General features: G+C 45.5%; 1 long non-coding RNA gene across 1 annotated transcript in view; it reads left to right on the top strand.

Annotated features, from left to right (window-relative positions):
• Positions 1 to 878: 878 nt before the first annotated feature.
• Positions 879 to 19,529, top strand: part of LOC135228063 (uncharacterized) — a 31,221-nt gene continuing 12,570 nt past the window's right edge. Inside the window, exon 1 of the long non-coding RNA XR_010318272.1 lies at positions 879 to 1,248. This is a non-coding gene — a long non-coding RNA (uncharacterized LOC135228063). The remainder of the gene's footprint in view (positions 1,249 to 19,529) is intronic.

Below are 19,529 nucleotides of genomic sequence, written 5' to 3'. Positions count from 1 at the left end.
AAGGCACAGGACAACACAACAACATATCTGTGGATACAATACTGTTTAGAAATAGTTTGTTATGGCAATTAGGTCATACCTGAGTAGGGTGGGTTCTAAACCTAATCACTTCTGCCTCATAAAAAGAGCAGATTAGACACAAAGATACAAAGACAGGGTGGGGGCAGACACAGGTGCTATGTGAGGATCGTCTAAGAACCAAGGAACCAAGGGACAACCGTGATCACCTACAAGGAAGAAATCGACATGGCCGAGTCCCTGATTTGAATTTTGATCCTCCAGAACTGTGAGAAAGGAAACTCTTGTTCCTTAAAGACACCCACTTGTGGTATTTCTGTTACAGCAACACCAGGAAAACCTGAGGCAAATACCAGCCACGGCTTAAATGACCACCCTCCAGTCTCCCCGGCTGCTTTCAGTGCCTCAGATGCACCAACCTCTCTCCTACCTCAGGGCCTTTACAGAGCTCTTTCCTTTGCCTGAAACGCTCTCTCCTCCCACTCGGGCCTCCTCTTCAACGTCACTCCTCAGGGAGGCCGTTTCCAACCACCAGTTTAAAGTAGGTTCCCCAGGTGTTCTGGGCCTAGCTGCCTCGCGACATGTTCGTTCCTTCATTCATTCACTCATTCATTCATTCACTCATTCATTCATGCACCAAATAGCGAGTGGCCATCTATGCCCGGCACCGTCTAGATGCCGTGACGACGCAGAACCCCGTCAGGTCGGGGGGACGACACAGTCTGGGCGGGTCCCCAACCTCGAGCGACGGCTTCGGTCTCTTAACCCGAGGGACGCGTGGACGGGGCCGGCGGTCTCCGACGCTCCTCCGCCTAGAAATGCCGCGTCTGAGGCGCGCCCATCGGCGTCAGTTTGTCGCTGTCAGTGGGGCGGCCGGCCTCCCAGGGGCCTGAGGGAACAGGGCCGATAACATATGCGAAAGCGCTCGGGAAAACTGAAGCCGACACGTGAGGGTGCGTTACATACGACGGCAGGGCCTCCCGCGAAGAGGCGACAAGGACCCCGGGGGGGAGGCCCAACGGGCCGAAAAGCGGCCCCTGGCGGCGACAACTGCCACAGCCGCCTGACAGAACGCTGCCATGGCAACAAGGTCGACCCGGCGCCTGCGCGAGGCGTTCCGGAAGTGACGTTGCTGAAGAGGCGCCTGGGGCCGAGCTGTGGCCTATCGAGTGTTGCGGAGGGGTGAAAGGCCGCCTGAGGAATTCCTGTCGCTCTGCGAACGGTAATGAGGTGAGAAAACGTGTACGGGGCAGAGAGCGCGTTTATGCGGCTCTCGGCCGGTTTTCCGACTGGTAACCTCCCGGCGTCGGAGTCGGAATAGCCGGTGTATGATGCCCCGGGCCCGGGTCCAACTTCCGGCTCGAGGGACAACGTGGGGTCATTTGGGAGTTGTAGTTCCCCGGGTAGGCCTGTCTTTCACAGCCAGCCCGCCTGTCAAGTTCGGCCGATATCCCTGGACTGCGGGCTCACCTGTGGGTCCCTCGCCCTCACTGGGGAGAAGGGAGGATAAAACCCGGTAGGAGATTCCGGGCGTCGCCAGAGGCCCAGGGGTACGAGGCACCGGGCCTGGGTCTCGCTTCCAGCGCGAGGAGCGAAGGACCTCTCGGGAGTTGTAGTCCCCCTGGTCAGTGTCCGCTCACGGACTCCCAGACTGCCGGCACCGCGCTGGTTTAAGCTTGGACGTGCGGCTGTCAGAGTACATGGTGGCGGAAACGGGCGCCCTGAGCCGGGTAGGCGCCGGGATTGCGGGGTTTGGGAGCGAGAGAGTCTGGAATGGGGCCTCGGGCCCAGCCTGACGTTTCTCTCCAACCCTCCTGGAGAGCAAGCCCGGCTGAAGGCCCGCGTCGTAGACTGGGACACGGAGGCGTGGCAGCGGGACCCGGACTCTTCGGGTCTGCAGAGAGTCGGGGGCGTGGACGTGTCCTTTGTGAAAGGGGACAGTGTCAACGCGTGCGCCTCCCTGGTGGTGCTCAGCTACCCAGAGCTCGAGGTAACCCCGAGGGACGCCGAGCCCAAGTTAGAACCCGGCCGCTCCTTCTGTACAATTTTCTTTAAAGTTGGGGAGTCTTTGACGAAAAAAAAAAAAAAAGGCAAGAACTAATGGAGATTCTGTGATTGAGTCTGAATCAGCTCATTATCTTTACCTGATTGTCATCTCAGGTGTCAGGCTCAATGAGGCAGGGCCACACCCCCAAGTTGTCCAGAAATCTGTCTTCCTGACCTTTCTCGTCCCCTCACCTTCATCACACCCTAGGTCCCTTTTTTCTGCCTCCTAGGTGTCCATACCATCTGCCCCCTTGTAAAAGTGGCGTGGCAGAGGCATCTGACTTCTTCTAACTTCACAAGGGGAAGGAGAATCAAGATCAACAGTCCAAGGCTGATTCCTATGAGGTGGAGGTCAGACATAGCTCCTCTTCCCAACCTTTTTACTAATTCTGCATCATCTGCTACTTCTCTGCTGGGTTTGATAATTCATTGCAGTGGCCACACAAAGCTCACAGACTATACTCACAGTTATGGGGTTTATTCGGGAAGTAACAGGTTCATGAACGCTCAGGATACACTTCAATCAGGATCGCCTCAGCCATGCCCAAAGGAAGGTCTTTCTCAGGCCCTCAGCCCCTTGGCCTGGCCTCTGTCCTGCTCAGGCAAACCTTACAAAGCTCTTTGAGCTCCACCGATAAGTATCCAAGGCACCCCACTTCACCAGTAAGCCTCGGCCCAAACACTCTCAGTTCTAGTTCCACTGGTCAGTGCACCTAGCTCCACCAAGTGCCCGGAAGCACCCTTGTCCACCAGAAAGCCTCCTTCCCAAAGGCACTCAGCCTGCTTGCTCCATGGGCAGGGAAGCCCACCTTGCAGTCTTCTGCTGATCTCCTGCCTCAGGTATTGCCATTTCTCTTCTGCCACTTTTTATCATCGTCTTTGGTGTTAAAGCTTTCTCTCTTGGTCTCCTGATTCCAGGAGCTTCTCAGTGCAGGGATCCTGGATCCAAAGGACGTGTTCCACTCCTGGCTTCTTCTTGGTGGTGGGGAGCTCCTCCTCTATGCTCTGGAATTGGCTGTCTTTTAAGCCAGCAGGATGGCAAAACTGACCAGCCTCCTTGTTAGGGTTACATACACCTTATTTGCATGATCCCACCCCACAAGCATACCATGCAACTTATTTATATTATTAGCAAGCTATCCAATCCTCTTGGTGGGCCACAAGCACCTCATTTGCATAGTCCCACCCAGTCATTTCATGGGAGTTACAAAGGTTATGGCTAGAAGGGCCATCTTAAGTAATTCCCTGCACTGCACCCCTTCTCTGCAGCCCCACTGGCCATCCACCCTCATCTCCTTTAGTTAACTGAGCTGGGTCTCCCCTGGTCCTTGGTGGTGTTTCTGAAAAGCAGATATGATCATGTCTCCATGCAGTCCACTTAAAACATGTCCGTCCCCCTTCCCTGACCTCATGGCAGATAGAGTTCACACTCTTTGACGTGGTTTAACGGCCCTTAAGACTGTCACCGTCTTAATGCAATGCTGTCAGCTTGGCCCTCCCCACACCCCCCACCCCCCAGTCCACTCTGGACAACTTTGAATTCCTCAAACATGCTGTGCCATATCTGCCCACCTGACCTTTGCACTGGTGTTTCCTCTCCTGGAATAGTCATCACCTGGCTAATTCCTACTTAGTTCTTAGGTCCCAACTCAGGCATTACTTCTCCCAGAAGCCCGCTTCACCCCACAAGCCCATGAGTTGCCTCTCAGCCCCCTCTACTTCCTCTTTATCACTCTGGAAGGGAACTGCCTGTCTGCCCCACCGGGCTGTCAACTCCATGATGGCAGGAACTGAGTGGTAGCCTTGGCACCCAGCTCAAGGCCTGGTGTATAGGAGATGCTGAAATCATTCTTAAATACGTGTGTGAATGGATGAACGGTATACCCGTGAATCATTCAGAGTAAACAGCTCAGGAAGCCCTGGCTGGAGACGAGCTCTGGGGAAGGAACCCTTCAGCCTCAGCGTGCCCCTCTCACCTCTGCCCTACAGCAGGCAGCAACCATCTTCCTGCCTCCGTGCCTTTGCGCTTTACTTGGAAGACCCCTTTCAGTCCAAATTCAGCAAAATGTCCTGAGCGCCTACTGTGTGCTAAGATCTAGACATACAGTGGTGAAGCAGCCAGAGTCCTTGACCTCCTAGGTTCCCGTCATTCTGTAGGATGACATGGGGCGTAAGGAAGTGGAGGAGCCAGACTGAGCACATACCCCAGCTCTGCCTTTTCCCACTGAACCCCTCTGTGCCTCCATTTCTTCTTTATAACTCAGGGATGATAGTATCGATAGCCAAATCACAGAGCTGTGGGGAGGAATAAATGAGATCGTGTATGGAAAGGAATTAGCAGAGTACCAGCACCTAGTTAGCCCTCAGTAAAGAAAAGTTAAGTACTGTGATTCTCGTGGCTACTTCTCACACTTCAAGACCCAGTCCCTTCTCTCTCTGGCTTTGGCTGTGGAATTGATCACTGCCTCATCTGTGTCCTAGGCCCCTTTCTCTGTGTGTGTGATTGCAGCCCTTTTCTGACATATTAAAGTTTACATTTATAACTACAACGAGACACTGTTTCACTCCCACTAGAATGGCTAAAGGAGCCCTGATGGTGCAGTGGTTAAACACACTCGATTGCTAACCAAAATATCAGTGATTTGAACCCATAGCCTCTCTGTGGGAGAAAGATGTGGCAGTCTGCTTCTATAAAGGTTTACAGACTTGGAAACTCTATGGAGGCAGTTCTACTCAGTCCCATTGGGCTGCTGTGAGTCAGAATGGACTCGATGGCAGCGGGTGGGATGGCTAAGATAAAAAAAATGGAAAGCAATAAATGTTGGCAAGGATGTGGGAAAATTGGAACCCTTTCCTATTGCTGGTGGAATGCAAAATGGCACAGCCATTGTCAAAAACAGTGGAGACTCCTCAAAAAACTAAAAATAGAACTACCATATGGCCCAGCAATTCCACTCTTAGGTATATACCTAAAAGTCTTGAAAGCAGAGACTCAAACAGAGGCTTGTACACTGATGTTCGTTGCTGCACTATTTGCAATAGCCAAAAGGTGGAAACGGTCTAAATGCCATCAACAGATGAATGGATAAACAAAATGTGGTACATACATTCAATGGAATACTACTTAGCCAATAGGAAAAATGAAATCTTGATACATTCTACAATATGGATGGAGCTGGAAGACATTATGCAGAATAAAATAAGTCAATCACAAAAGGATAAATATTGTATGATCTTACATATAAAAAGACAAATGTATAGAGAACGAAGTTCACCAGGGGCAAAAGAGAGGGGGAAAAGAGTTAACAGAGATGGAAATATCGCGTGGATTAAGAGTGGGGTTGCACAGCTGGTTACTGTAATTGCTGTTATTAGATTGTATGCCTGCAAAAAAATAGATATATTTACAACAGTGACAAAAAAGAGAGTGGCTACAAGAACCTCATGGGATTTGGTTTCTTGGTGTGGAGGTTTAGGGTCATGGTTTCATGGGACATCCCTGTTCATTGGCTTGGTAACATGTTTAGTGCCTCTATTCTACCTCCTAGTTTGATGCATAGTGTCTGGGGTCTTAAAAGGCCATCCTAGGCACAACAGTTGGTCTCTATTCACCTGGAGCAACAGAGGAAGAAGGAGGGTCAGGAATAGCAGAAGGAAATGGAATGCATGGCTAATTGCCTCCATGAACACCTGCCCCCTTTGCCATGAGACCAGAAGAACCGAACGGTGCCAGCTACCATTACTGAGCATTTTGATCAAAGATTCCATAGAAGAATCCTGATCAAAATGGGGGAAATGCAGAACAGAATTTCAGATTCTTACAGACTCCAGACTTTGTACAGACAGCACTTGATGCCTGTGCCACCCAAGACCCCCTAGGAGGTGGACGAAATGTGCTAAGTGTAGAAAGCCTATGGAATTGGCGTGGACGCTGAGCAGTGTGGCTGCCTCCCAGCATGCCAAGGCTCTGGGCTTAGCCTCTTGGGGGCTGGGGCTGACCCCACTAATCCGGAGGTCATCACATCAGTGGAGGCTGATCCCAACCCCAGGTTGATCAGGGCACCCTGAAGAGGAAAACAGTTGTTGTCACAGAGTTCCTCCATAAATTCTTCCTTTAATAATTCATAAGGTTAAATTGGCTAATGGTCAAAGAGAAACTGAAATTGAAACTTGAAATGATACTATGGTAGAAATTCAAATTTTCCTTAAAGATTTTGCCCAATGGGAAAGAGTAAGGGGAGGCTGTTGGCTGTTATGCAGCCCTGGTGGCGCAGTGGTTAAGAGCTTGGCTACTAACCAAAAGGCCGGCAGTTCGAATCTACCAGCTGCTCCTTGGAAATCCTATGGGGCGGTTCTACTCTGCCTTACAGGGTTACTATGAGTTCGAATCAACTCAACAGCAGTAAGTTTTTTTTTTTTTTTTTTTTTGGTTTATTAGCTCTTACGGGTGTTTAGCACAGCTCTAAGATTTTGCTCACCACAGCCAAAAGGTGCCAACTAGCCAGGATCTGTAAAGGCCCTAAGATCTATAACTTGCTAAAATACCCCAAAGGGTTGTGGGCCAGATGCCTCCAGGAAATCTCTGACCCACTGTCCCTTGAAGGAGAGAGAGGGCAGAGCCACATTCAGGGATCTCACAACCACCCTGCCGAAAGCAAGGCTGATAAAGGAATTGAGGGCCCCCCTCTGACCCCTCTGAAGGAGAAGCTTCTGAAACTGAGCTGAGAGAAATCATGCCCCCAGAAGCCCTTCAATGAGGCTTGTGTTTTCATGCATGGCATAAGGGCTGCCCCTCCATTGCACTCATTACAGCTGAGCCTTGCTGTGGATGGACAGCTTGAGAAGATGCTTGTCCCCTCTTGCGAAAAACCAGGGTGGGCCAATGGCTGTATCATTTCTTCACCACGAAAGACCCATAGACTTCTGCTTAATAGTCAACCCTGAGGAAGTCCCATGGGACCCAGTTGGAGTTGACTCATAGCAACTCTGTAGGACAGGGTAAAACTGCCCCCGTAGAATTTCTCGAGGAGCGACTCATGGCTTTGAACTGCCAACCTTTTCATTAGCAGCCAAGCACGTAACTACTCCACCACCACAACGCCACTAGACCCAGAGTCTAAGAAATTTTTCTTAAATGGGGCTCCTCCCAGCTAATAAAGCCATGCTGCTGCAATTCATAGATACTGCTGAAACAGTTCAGCTAGTGCTAGACTGCATTGACGCCATATTCTGGCATGAAAAAGCTGCACACCCAGATTTTACCTACTGCAGTTCTATACCCTGACCAGCCCACCAATCCAAGGTTCCCTATAGTGGGGCCTGGGCCGTGTTACTTCCCACCAGCCCCTGGGGCTCCCACACCACCACACCGTAAAAACTGTCCCAGATATTCAGATCCTCTGCATGGTCTTCCATCCCCTCTCCCAGAGATACAAGTAGATGCCCTCAGGCCCTTCCACCAGGGCTCCTACCGCCCCCTCCTCCAAAAGGTGCACAAGTATATTGGCAACTGCCATGCATCGGAGTCTCAAATAATTTCAGGAAAACGGAGTGAAAAGCTGGTTGATTTCGCTAGAGCCCTGACTGCTTTATATGGTTCTTCCGGCCCTACCTCCAGTGGATTTGCTTCAGTCACTCGTAACTTCCTGACTTCAATTCCATGTGCTTCAAGCATCTCCTTTCCCTGTCTTAGGGAATGGCAGCCCCCCGCCCCTACAGGGAATAGGCAGTCCCGCTGCAGATTGTTCCACCCTCCCGGGCTGAATCGCCTTTATGCTTCTTAAATGATTCCTTGGCACAACAATAAACAAAGGTTTACAGCTTTATTAGACACATGGTCCCAAGTAACTGCTCTTCCAGAAAACCCCTCCAAACTGAAAACAGGGGAGCCAAGATGGCGGAATACACAGATGCTTCCGACTAGCCATGTTTACAACAAAGCCCCCCCAAAAAACAAGTTAAATGAGTATATTTCGGACAAGCCAGGAACTCAGAGCATCACAGGCAAGCTTAGAAAATGAACCCGGGGCAGGGGGAGGAAGAGACAGTTCAGAAGCAGAGAGGAGTTACCGGACCTGAATCATGGGGAGCCCTCAGGCACCATTCGCAGAGCGGTGGCCGCAGGCTGGTACTAGCATTGGGCCACAGTTTCCTCCAGGAGAAGAAGCCAGCCACACAGCCTACTCACACCTCCGGAACCAGAGAAGAACAGTGCTCTCCGCAAAAAGTAAGTACTTGTCTATATTTTACCGCACACCCCACCCCCCAAGCAGCTGACTTCCCTGGGCCTGAGACAGGCCCTGTTGAGTGTCTAGAGCCATCCTCCCAGCCTTGGAGAAGGAATAAATTTGCAATTTGGGGGAAAGAAAATTTGTCAGCTCCACTAACCAAGGGAGCTCATGAAAGAAGCACCTCCTGTACGGGCATAAATGGTCTGTAGACTTTGAGTACCTTTCCCCTCTGCATAGACCTGAGTGGGCCTGTTTTAGGAGAATAGGCCCTTGTTGGCAGACTCCAACCGTTTCAGCTATGTGATGGAGAAGTGGGTGTTTGATGTTTGACATTGGTTTGCATATTAAACAGGGTCTTCACCTACCCACATCAGGGTCCTAAAGACTGGTAGCTCCACTCAGGTCACTCAGCCACCCACGACAGGGGTCCAGGGATAACTGGTACCTCCCAGCCCTTATACCAAAAATGGGTACCCATGGTCCATCTACAGAACCCACCCATCTGTACACTCTAGGGAACAGGGACACACTTTCTTCAGAGACACGTAGGGGACGATTCTCAGTCCCCTGCCTTGTTCGGAGGATGACCCCCTGCTGCAACAAGATACTGCTACCTACACCAATCACCCCTGCCGCTCTAAGACTGTAGGACAGAGCCTGTACCACACACTCAGTGGTCAGCTACCTGGACACCTGAGCTGAATTCATACAAGAAAAGTGAATGGACTCCTAGACTGATATACCTGATAACCTCCCTAGCCATCTGGTGACAGTGCTTCAGAGCTCCAAAGGTGAAAATAAGCCAGCTTACTCAGGCAACCCATTTGGGCATCACAAAACAAAGCAAGAAGCTATGACACAGTAAGCAAACATAAAATAGATGGCTCAGAGACAACAGTCAGTATCAAGTGAAATGAAGAAACAGACCGTGATCGCCTCAACAAGCTCTCGAAACAAAGAATCCAGGGATCTTCTAGATGAAAGTGCATTCCTGGAATTATCAGAGGCAGAATACAAAAGATTAATATACAGAACCCTTCAAGACATCAGGAAGCAAATGAGGCAATACACAGAACAAGCTAAGGAACACGCAGATAAAGCAATTGAAGAAATAAGATTATTCAGGAACATAATGAAAAATTTAATAAGCTGGAAAAATCCATAGACAGCAATCAGAAATTCAGAAGATTAACAGTAAAATTACAGAAGTAGACAACTCAATACAAAGTCAAGAGAAGCAGAATTGAGCAAGTAGAAGGCAGAATTTCTGAACTTGAAAATAAAGCACTTGGCACGAATATATTTGAAGAAAAATCAGATAAAAGAATTTGGAAAAATGAAGAAGCCTTAAGAATCATGTGGGACTCTATCAAGAGAAATAATCTACAAGTGATTGGAGTACCAGAACAGGCAGGGATAACAGAAAATGCAGAGAGAATTGTTGAAGATTTGTTGGCAGAAAATGTTCGAGATATCATGAAAGATGGTAAGATACCTATCCAAGATGCTCATCAAACTCCACATAAGGTAGGTGAGAAAAGAAAGTCACCAAGATTATATTATAATCAAAATTGCCAAAACCAAAGATAGAGAATTTTAAGAGCAGCTAGGGATAAATGAAAAGTCACCTACAAATGACAGTCAATAACAATAAGCTCCAACTACTTGGCAGAAACCATGCAGGCAAGAAGGCAATGGGATGAAATATTTAAAAAACTGAAGCAAAAAACTGCCGAGAATCATATATCCAGCAAAACTGTCTCTCAAATATGAACATGAAATTAGAACATTCCCAGATAAACAGAAGTTTAGAGAATTAATAAAAACCAAACCAAAACTACAAGAAATACTAAAGGGAGTTCTTTGGTTAAAAAATCAATAATATCAGGTATCAAGCCAAGACTAGAACACTGACTGGGAAAAGCAATCAGAAGTCAAACCAGACAGAGAAATCAAAAAATAAATTAAGATTAAAAAAAAAAAAGGTCAAAACAGGGTAACAACAATGTTACTACTAAAAGAAGACAACATTAGAATGATAAAGAGGGACTAAGAAATGTAGTCATAGATCTTCCATATGGAGAGAAAGGTAAGGCGATACAAAGAAATAAAAGTAGGTTTAAATTTAGAAAAATGGGGGTAAATAATAAGGTAATCACAAAGGAGACAAACCATCCTATACGTCAAAATAAAATAGAAGAAAAAAATACTCAACAGAAACAAAATCAACAACAACGAATATGAGGAAAGGACAATATATAAAGATGATCTACTCAGCACATAAATTAAGCGGGAAAAAGAAACTGTCAACAACACAAAAAAAGACATCAAAATGATAGCACTAAATTCATACCTATTCATAATTACACTGAATGTAAATGGACTAAATGCACCAATAAAGAGACAGAGAGTGGCGGAATGGTTTAAAAAACATGATCCATCTGTATGCTGCCTACAAGAGACAGACTTAGAGACAAACTAAAACTCAACGGTTGGAAAAATACTTATCAAGGAAACAACAATCAAAAAAGAGCAGCTGTGGTAATATTAATTTCTGACAAAATAGACTTTAAAGTTAAACCCATTATGAAGGATAAGGAAGGACGCTATATAATGATTAAAGGGACAATATACCAAGAAGGTATAACCGTATTAAATATTTGTGCACCCAATGACAGGGCTACAAGATACATAAAACAAACTCTAACAGCATTGAAAAGTGAGATAGACAGTTCCACAATAATAGTAGGAGACTTCAACACACCACTTTTGGTGAAGGACAAAACATCCAGAAAGAAACCCTATAAAGACACAGAACATCTAAAGGCCATGATAAAACAACTTGACCTCATAGACATATATAGAACACTCCACCCAACAGCAACCAAGTATACTTTCTATTCTAGTGCACATGGAACATTCTCTAGAGTAGACCACATATTAGGTCATAAAGCAAGTCTTAGAAAAATCCAAAACATTGAAATATTACAAAGCATCTTCTCTGACCATAAGGCCATAAAAGTGTAAATCAATAACAGGAAAAGCAGGGAAAATAAATCAAACACTTGGTAACTGAACAATACCCTGCTCAAAAAAGACTGGATTATAGAAGACATTAAGGACGGAATAAAGAAATTCATAGAATCCAATGAGAATGAAAACACTTCCTATCAGAACCTTTGGGACACAGCGAAAGTAGTGTTCAGAGGTCAATTTATATCGATAAATGCACACATCCAAAAAGAAGAAAGGGCCAAAATAAAAGAATTATCCCTACAACTTGAACAAATAGAAAGAGAACACAAAAAGAAACCCTCAGTCACCAGAAGAAAACAAATAATAAAAAATTAGGGCAGAACTAAATGAACTAGAAAACAGAAAAACAGTTGAAAGAATTAACAAGACCAAAAGATGGTTCTTTGAAAAAAATCCACAAAATTGATAAACCATTGGCCAAACTGACGAAAAAAAAAAAAACAAAACAGGAGAGGAAGCAAATAACCTGAATAAGAAATGAGATATGGTGATATTATAACAGACCCAACTGAAATTAAAAGAATCATGTCAGATTACTATGAAAAACTGTACTCTAACAAGTTTGAAAATCTAGAAGAATGGATGAACTCCTAGAAACACACTACCTACCTAAGCTAACAGAAACAGAGGTAGAACAACTAAATAGACCCATAACAAAAGAAGAGATTGGAAAGGTAATCAAAAAACTCCTGACAAAAAAAAAAGCCCTAGCCCGGATGGCTTCACTGCAGAGGTCTACCAAACTTTCAGAGAAGATTTAACACCACTACTAAAGGAATTTCAGAGCATACAAAAGGAAAGAATACTCCCAAACTCATTCTATGAAGCCAGCATATCCCTGATACCAAAACCAGGCAAAGACACCACAAAAAAAGAAAATTACAAACCTATATCCTATGAGTCAGAATAGACTCAATGGCAGTGGGTTTTTGGCAGTGGGGATCCCTCATGAACACAGATGCAAAAATCTTCAACAAAATTCTAGCCAATAGAATTCAACAACGTATCAAAAAAATAATTCCCCACGACCAGGTGGGATTCATACCAAGTATGCAGGGATGGTTCAACATTAGAAAAACAATTAATGTAATCCATCCTATAAAGAAAAGACAAGAATCACATGAGTTTATCAATTGATGCAGAAAATGCATTTGACGAAGTTCAACACCCATTCATGATTAAAAAAACTCTCAGCAAAATAGGAATAGAAGGAAAATTCCTCAACATAATAAACGGCATTTATACAAAGCCAATACCCAACATCATCCTAAATGGAGAGAGCCTGAAAACATTCCCCTTGAGATCGGGAACCAGACAAGGATGCCCTTTATCACTGCTCTTATTCAACATTGTGCTGGAGGTCCTAGCCAGAGCAATTAGGCAAGATAAAGAAATAAAGGACATCCAGATTGGCAAGGAAGAAGTAAAAGTATCTCTGTTTGCAGATGACGTGATCTTATACACAGAAAACCCTAAGGAATCCTCAAGAAAACTACTGAAACTAATAGGAGAGTTCAGCAGAATATCAGGATACAAGATAAATATACAAAAATCAGTTGGATTCCTCTACACCAACAAAAAGAACATCAAAGAGGAAATCACCAAATCAATACCATTTACAGTAGCCCCCAAGAAGATAAATACTTAGGAATAAAACTTATCAGAGATGTAAAAGACTCATACAAAGAAACCTATAAAAGACTTCTGCAAGAAACCAAAAGAGACCTACATAAGTGGAAAAACATACCTTGCTCATGGAAGACTTAACATTATAAAAATTTCTATTCTACCAAAAGCAATCTACAGATCTAGTGCAACTCTGATCCAAATTCCAACAACATTTTTTAATGAGATGGAGAAACAAATCACCAACTTCTTATGGAAGGAAAAGAGGCCCCGGATAAGTAAAGCATTACTGAAAAATAAGAACAACATGGGAGGCCTTACTTTACCGATTTTAGAACCTATTATACCACCACAGTAGTCAAAACATCCTAGTACTGGTAAAACAACAGATACATAGACCAATGGGACAGAATTGAGAATCCAGACATAAATCCATCCATATATGAGCAATTGATATTTGACAAAGGCCCCAAAACAATTAAATGGGGAAAAGACAGTCTTTTTAACAAACGGCGCTGCCATAACTGGTTATCCACCTGCAAAAGAATGAAACAAGACCCGTACCTCACTCCACGCACAAAAACAAGCTCAAAATGGATCAAAGACCTAAATATAAAATCTATGACGATAAAGATCATGGAAGAAAATATAGGGACAATGTTAGGAGCCCTAATACATGGCATGAAGAGTATACAGAATATTACTAACAATGCAGAAGAAAAACTAGATAACTGGGAGCTCCTAAAAATCAAACACCTATGCTCATCCAAAGAGTTCATCGAAAGAGTAAAAAGACTACCTACAGACTGGGAAAAAGTTTTTAGCTATGACATTTCTGATCTGCGCCTGATCTCTAAAATCTACATGATACTGGAAAAACTCAACTACAAAAAGACAAATAACCCAATTAAAAAATGGGCAAAAGATATGAACAGGCACTTCACTAAAGAAGACATTCAGGTAGCTAACAGATATCTGAGGAAATGCTCACGATCATTAAAAAAAAAAAAATACAAATCAAAACTACAATGAGATTTCTTCTCACTCCAACAAGGCTGGCATTAATCCAAAAAACACAAAACAGTAAATGTTGGAGAGGCTGTGGAGAGATTGGAACACTTCTACACTGCTGGTAGGAATGTCAAATGGTACAACCACTTTGGAAATGGATTTGGCGCTTCCTTAAAAAGCTGGAAATAGAACTACCATACGATCCAGCAATCCCACTCCTTGGAATATATCCTAGAGAAATAAGAGCCTTTACACAAACAGATATATGCACACCCATGTTTTTTGAAGCATTGTTTACAACAGCAAAAAATGGAAGCAACCAAGGTGCCCATCAACAGATGAATGGATAAATAGATTACGGTATGTTCACACAATGGAATACTACACATCGATAAAGAACAATGATGAATCTGTGAAACATTTCATAACATCGAGGAATCTGGAAGGCATTATGCTGAGTAAAATTAGTCGCAAAAGAACAAATATTGTATAAGACCACTATTATAAGAATTCGAGAAATAGTTTAAACAGAGAAGAAAATATTCTTTGATGGTTACGAGAAGGGGGAGGCAAGGAGGAATGGAGAGGAGTATGCACTAATTAGATATTAGGTAAGAACTACTTTAGTTGATGGGAAAGACAACACACAATACAGGAGAGGTCAGCACAACTGGACTAAACCAAAAGCAAAGAAGTTTTCTGAATGAACTGAATGCTTTGAAGGCCAGCATAGCAGGGGCAGGGGTCTGGGGACCATGGTTTCAGGGGACGTCTAAGTCAATTGGCATAATAAAATCTATTAAGAAAATATTCTGCATTCCACTTTGGAGATTGACGTCTGGGGTCTTAAATGCTAGCAAGCGGCCATCTAAGATGCATCAATTGGTCTCAACCCATCTGGATCAAAGGAGAATGAAGAACACCAAGGACACATGGTATTTATGATCCCAAGGGTCCGAAAGGACCACATAAACCAGAAACTACATCATCCTGAGACCAGAAGAACTACATGGTGCCCGGCTACAACCAGTGACTGCCCTGACAGGGAACACGACAGAGAACCCCCGAGGGAGCAGGAGAGCAGTGGGATGCAGACCCCAAATTCTCTTACAAAGACCAGACTTGGTGGTCTGACTGAGACTAGAAGGACTCTGGTGGTCATGGCCTGCAAACCTTCTGTTGGCCCAGGACAGGATCCATTCCCAAAGCCAACTCCTCAGACGTAGATTGGACTGGACAATGGGTTGCAGAGGGATGCTGGTGAGGAGTGAGCTTCTTGGATCAGGTGGACACTTGAGACTATGTTGGCATCTCCTGCCTGGAGGAAAGATGAGAGGGTGGAGGGTGTTAGAAGCTGACGAAATGGACACGAAAAGAGAGAGTGGAGGGAGAAAGCAGACTGTCTCATTAGGGGGAGAGCAATTGGGAGTATGTAGCAAGGTGTATATAAGTTTTTGTGTGAGAGACTGACGATTTGTAAACCTTCACTTAAAGCACAATAAATTTTTTTTTAATATATTGAAAACAGGCATCCATTTTGACCTACAAGGAATCACAGGTAAAAGAGTCAAAGGTATTCAAATCCAGGAAGATTCCTCAATTGGATCTGTTAGTGGGTGCCATTAAGTCAGTACCGACTCGTATTGACGCTATGAACAACACAATGAAACACTGCCCGGTCCTGCATCGTTCTCACAGTCATTGTTATGCTTGAGCCCGTTGTTGCAGCCACTGTGTCAGTCCATCTTGGTGATGGATCATGTGGGCAGCTCCTGTCTAGAGGGGAGATGAGAGGGCAGAGGCTGGCCAAATGGACCCAAAAAGAGAGTGGCTAGAAGGAGTGTGCTGTCTCATTAGGGGGAGAGCAACTAGGACTATATAGCAAGGTGTATATAAATTTTTGTATAAGAGACTGACTTGTAAACTTTCACTTAAACCACAACAAAAAAATTTTTTTAAAAACCCACTAGTTTCCCTTTTAATAGCCCTGTTTGGCCAGTTCTGAAGCCAGCTGGAGCTCCGGTGGCAGTGGCGCAGTGGTTAAGAGCTACAGCTGCTAAGCAAAAGGTCAGAAGCTGGAATCCACCAGCCACTCCTTGCAAATGGGGTAGTTCTACTCAAGCCAGCTGCAATGAATGGGGGCTCACTGCCAACTATTATAATTTAAATGCCCGGTACCCCCTTTAAGGCTCCTATTCCTAATATTATTGAGTTACTTGAGGATATCAAAAAAGCACCTGTCACATACTTTGCTGTTCTTGATTCAGCTGACTTTTTACTCAGTGATTATATCTGCCGAGTTGTAGCCCCAATTTGCCTTTTATCCTTGTGGGAACCCAACATGCATCTGCGTGGCTACCCGTGGGCTGTATAAAGAGCCCCGCCATAGCACCTAATCTCTGCCGCCGACGTGTAGACTAACTGACTCTACCAAACTGCAGGCTATGGTACCACACTGGTGCTATCCTGAATCAGGGCTTTACCTAAAATGATGTTTGCTACACCCTACTGCTCATGGCAACACATCTTCAAAACAAGGAATGGCCCAGCCGCCTCTGTTAAATTTCTTGGTGTTACGTGGTCATCTAGGGGACAGGAAACCCCACTCACTGTCAAACACCAGCTTCTCACACTCACACCACCCACCGCTCTGCAGCAAGCACAGCTCCTATTAGGACCCTTCATGTTCTGGCACCAACACATACCACACCTGTCGTCCATACTCACCTGTATATGCCATAACACCCAAACCAGCCTCTTTCCATTGGGGAGGAGCCCAACAAGTGGGCTTGCACTTAGCCCAACAGGCATCGCAACAGGCCATGCCTTTGGTCCCTCATGGATCAGACTTTAGGATAGAAGCATTGGCCAGAGCTCTGACTATGCCACCTGGAGTCTTCTCGACTAAGTGCCTGCCCCCAAAGGCAGCCCGCTGCATGCCTCTAGAACACCAGATTTGGGCTGCCTTCCGGGCTCTCTTGGAGACCAAGGCTTTCACCAGTGCTCAGCCAGTATCACTACATACCCTAATTCCAATTCTTGCCTAGGTCAAAAGCTCGGCTCAGCCACTGACGCCTCTCTGTTAAAATGGAAGTAGTACCTACAGGAAAAGTCTAAACATGACGCCATTTCAACTTACAGGAGGATGTGGACTCCTGCTGCCTTGCCCCTCGCCCGCTGACCTTTAGGAGTTACAAGTGGCACGCCCATTGCCTCCTATAGCTACACAGGGAGCCCTTGGGATCAGCTAAAGAACAGGGACAGGAGTTGGTGCTCTTCACCAAGGGCAGCACCACCGCCAGACCTGGTGGAGCACGCTGGAGGGAGGCCACGCATCATCCCACGAGCGCCATTCCGGTAGCTGAGGAGGGAACTCCCAGCTCAGCCCAACTCGCAGAACTGGTTGCCGAGCAGCTTGCTCTGAAACCACCAAATGCCCTTCATAAACATTTTTACAGACTTCTGGGCAGCAGGCAACCGCCTTGCTATCCGGTTAGGGCGATGGATGAAAAATGACCTCCTATTACAAGCAAGCCCCTTTGAGGGGCCCCCACACGGAGAGATATTGCTGAGACACATTTACCCATTAGGGTTACCCATGTTTCAGCCCACTTGTGGCTCCCCACAGAAGAAGCCTATTTTAACAACGTCGCTGATTCTTTAGCACAGATTTCATCCACCGCTGCTCCTGATACACCAGCACCTAAGGGACACATACTGGGACGCCCTCTGCTACCATAGCCCCAACAGAATGGGCCCATTGGACATCACAAAATTGTGGGGTTTCTAGGCCTCCAGACTGGACCAAGAGACAATGTAATCCCCTCACCACCGCCGTAGTGAAAAACGTATTTGACAGCTGTTCAGTCTGTTCTCAGAGCAGACATTGGAAGACCCTCCCACGTGCAGACAGATTCCCCAAGGTGATGGCAGGTCAATGTTATTGGCCCTCTGCTGGTGCTACCAGGTATGCCATTACCATCATAGAAGGCTCACAGGTCTCTTACACTCTGGGCTCCCACCCACCCAGGCAGCCTCTGTAAACCAGGCAATACCTGTCTTAACATATTCTGGTCTCTTTTGGTCCCCCCAAAATTATAGACTCTGACCAAAGATCTCGTTTTATGTCACATTGCATCCAAGCCTGGGCTTTACAAAATAATACCTTATGAAATTTTCATTTGGCCTATCATCCCCAGGTGGCTGGCCTTATTGAGCGCTATAATGGCCTTTTAAAAGACTTACTGTTAAAACTTTTGGGGGACGATGGTCCACAAAATAGACTACGGGCGTGCCCCAAGCCCTGATTCTCTTAAATTCCATCCCCTCAGGCCACACTTAACAGTCCTATATCCACCACACCAACCCACACTGATATTTGCTTTATGACAGCCCCTCCTCCTTTGATATCTCAGAGTGAGTCATTCATACCCAGTCACTTGACCCCTGCTCCTCTTATCGTTATGAGTTTTCGAGCATCTCGACCACCCCTTCACTCTGGTGACCTGATCAAGGACAGATTGTACAACATGATCTTCTGATTGTAGAGAGCCCAGGGAAAGGCCAGACACCCACCATGCTTCTGCAAGACCACGCTTATCCAGCAGTCATCAAAAATAATGAGGAAATGCCACCTGCTATGGCTGTTGGAACAGAAAAAGGGGACACTGCGTGGTTTAAAGTCAGGAAAGGTATGTGTTGGGGTTGTATCTTTTCACCATCCTTATTCAATCTGTATGTTGAGCAAATAATTTGAGAAGCTGCACTATGTAAAGAACAGGGCATCAGGATTGGAGGAAGGCTCATTAACAACCTGTGTTATGCAGATGACACAACCTTGCTTGCTGAAAGTGAAGAGGACTTGAAGCACTTACTAATGAAGATCAAAGACTACAGCCTTCAGTATGGATTACACCTCAACATAAAGAAAACAAAAATCCTCACAACTGGACCAATTGGCAACATCATGCTAAAAAGAGAAAAGATAGAAGTTGTCAAGGATTTCTACAATCAACACCCATGAAAGCAGCAGTCAAGAAATCAAAGGATGCATTGCATTGGGGAAATCAGCTGCAAAAGACCTCTTTAAAGTGTTAAAAAGCAAGGATGTTACTTTGAGGACTAAGGTGTACCTGACTCAAGCCACAGTGTTTTCAATCGTCTCATATGCATGGGAAAGCTGGACCATGAATAAGGAAGTCTGAAGAAGAATTGATGCCTTTGAATTATCATGTTGGCAAAGACTGCTAAAAGAACGAACAAATATGTCTTAGAAGAAGTACAGCCAGAATTCTCCTTAGAAACAAGGATGGCGAGACTTTGTCTCACATACTTTGGTCATGTTGTCAGGAAGAATCAGTCCCTGGAGAAGAACATCATGCTTGGTAAAGTAGAAGGTCATAGAAAAAGAGGAAGACAATAAGATGGATTGACACAGTGGCTTCAACAATGGGCTCAAGCATAACAATGATTGTGGGGATGGCGCAGGACCGGGCAATGTTTCGTTCTGTTGTACATAGGGTCGCTATGAGTTGGAATCTACTGGACAGCACCTAACAACAT

The sequence above is a fragment of the Loxodonta africana genome, chromosome 18 (assembly GCF_030014295.1).
Source record: "Loxodonta africana isolate mLoxAfr1 chromosome 18, mLoxAfr1.hap2, whole genome shotgun sequence".
NCBI lineage: Eukaryota > Metazoa > Chordata > Mammalia > Proboscidea > Elephantidae > Loxodonta > Loxodonta africana.
This window is presented reverse-complemented; position numbering and strand designations above follow the sequence as displayed.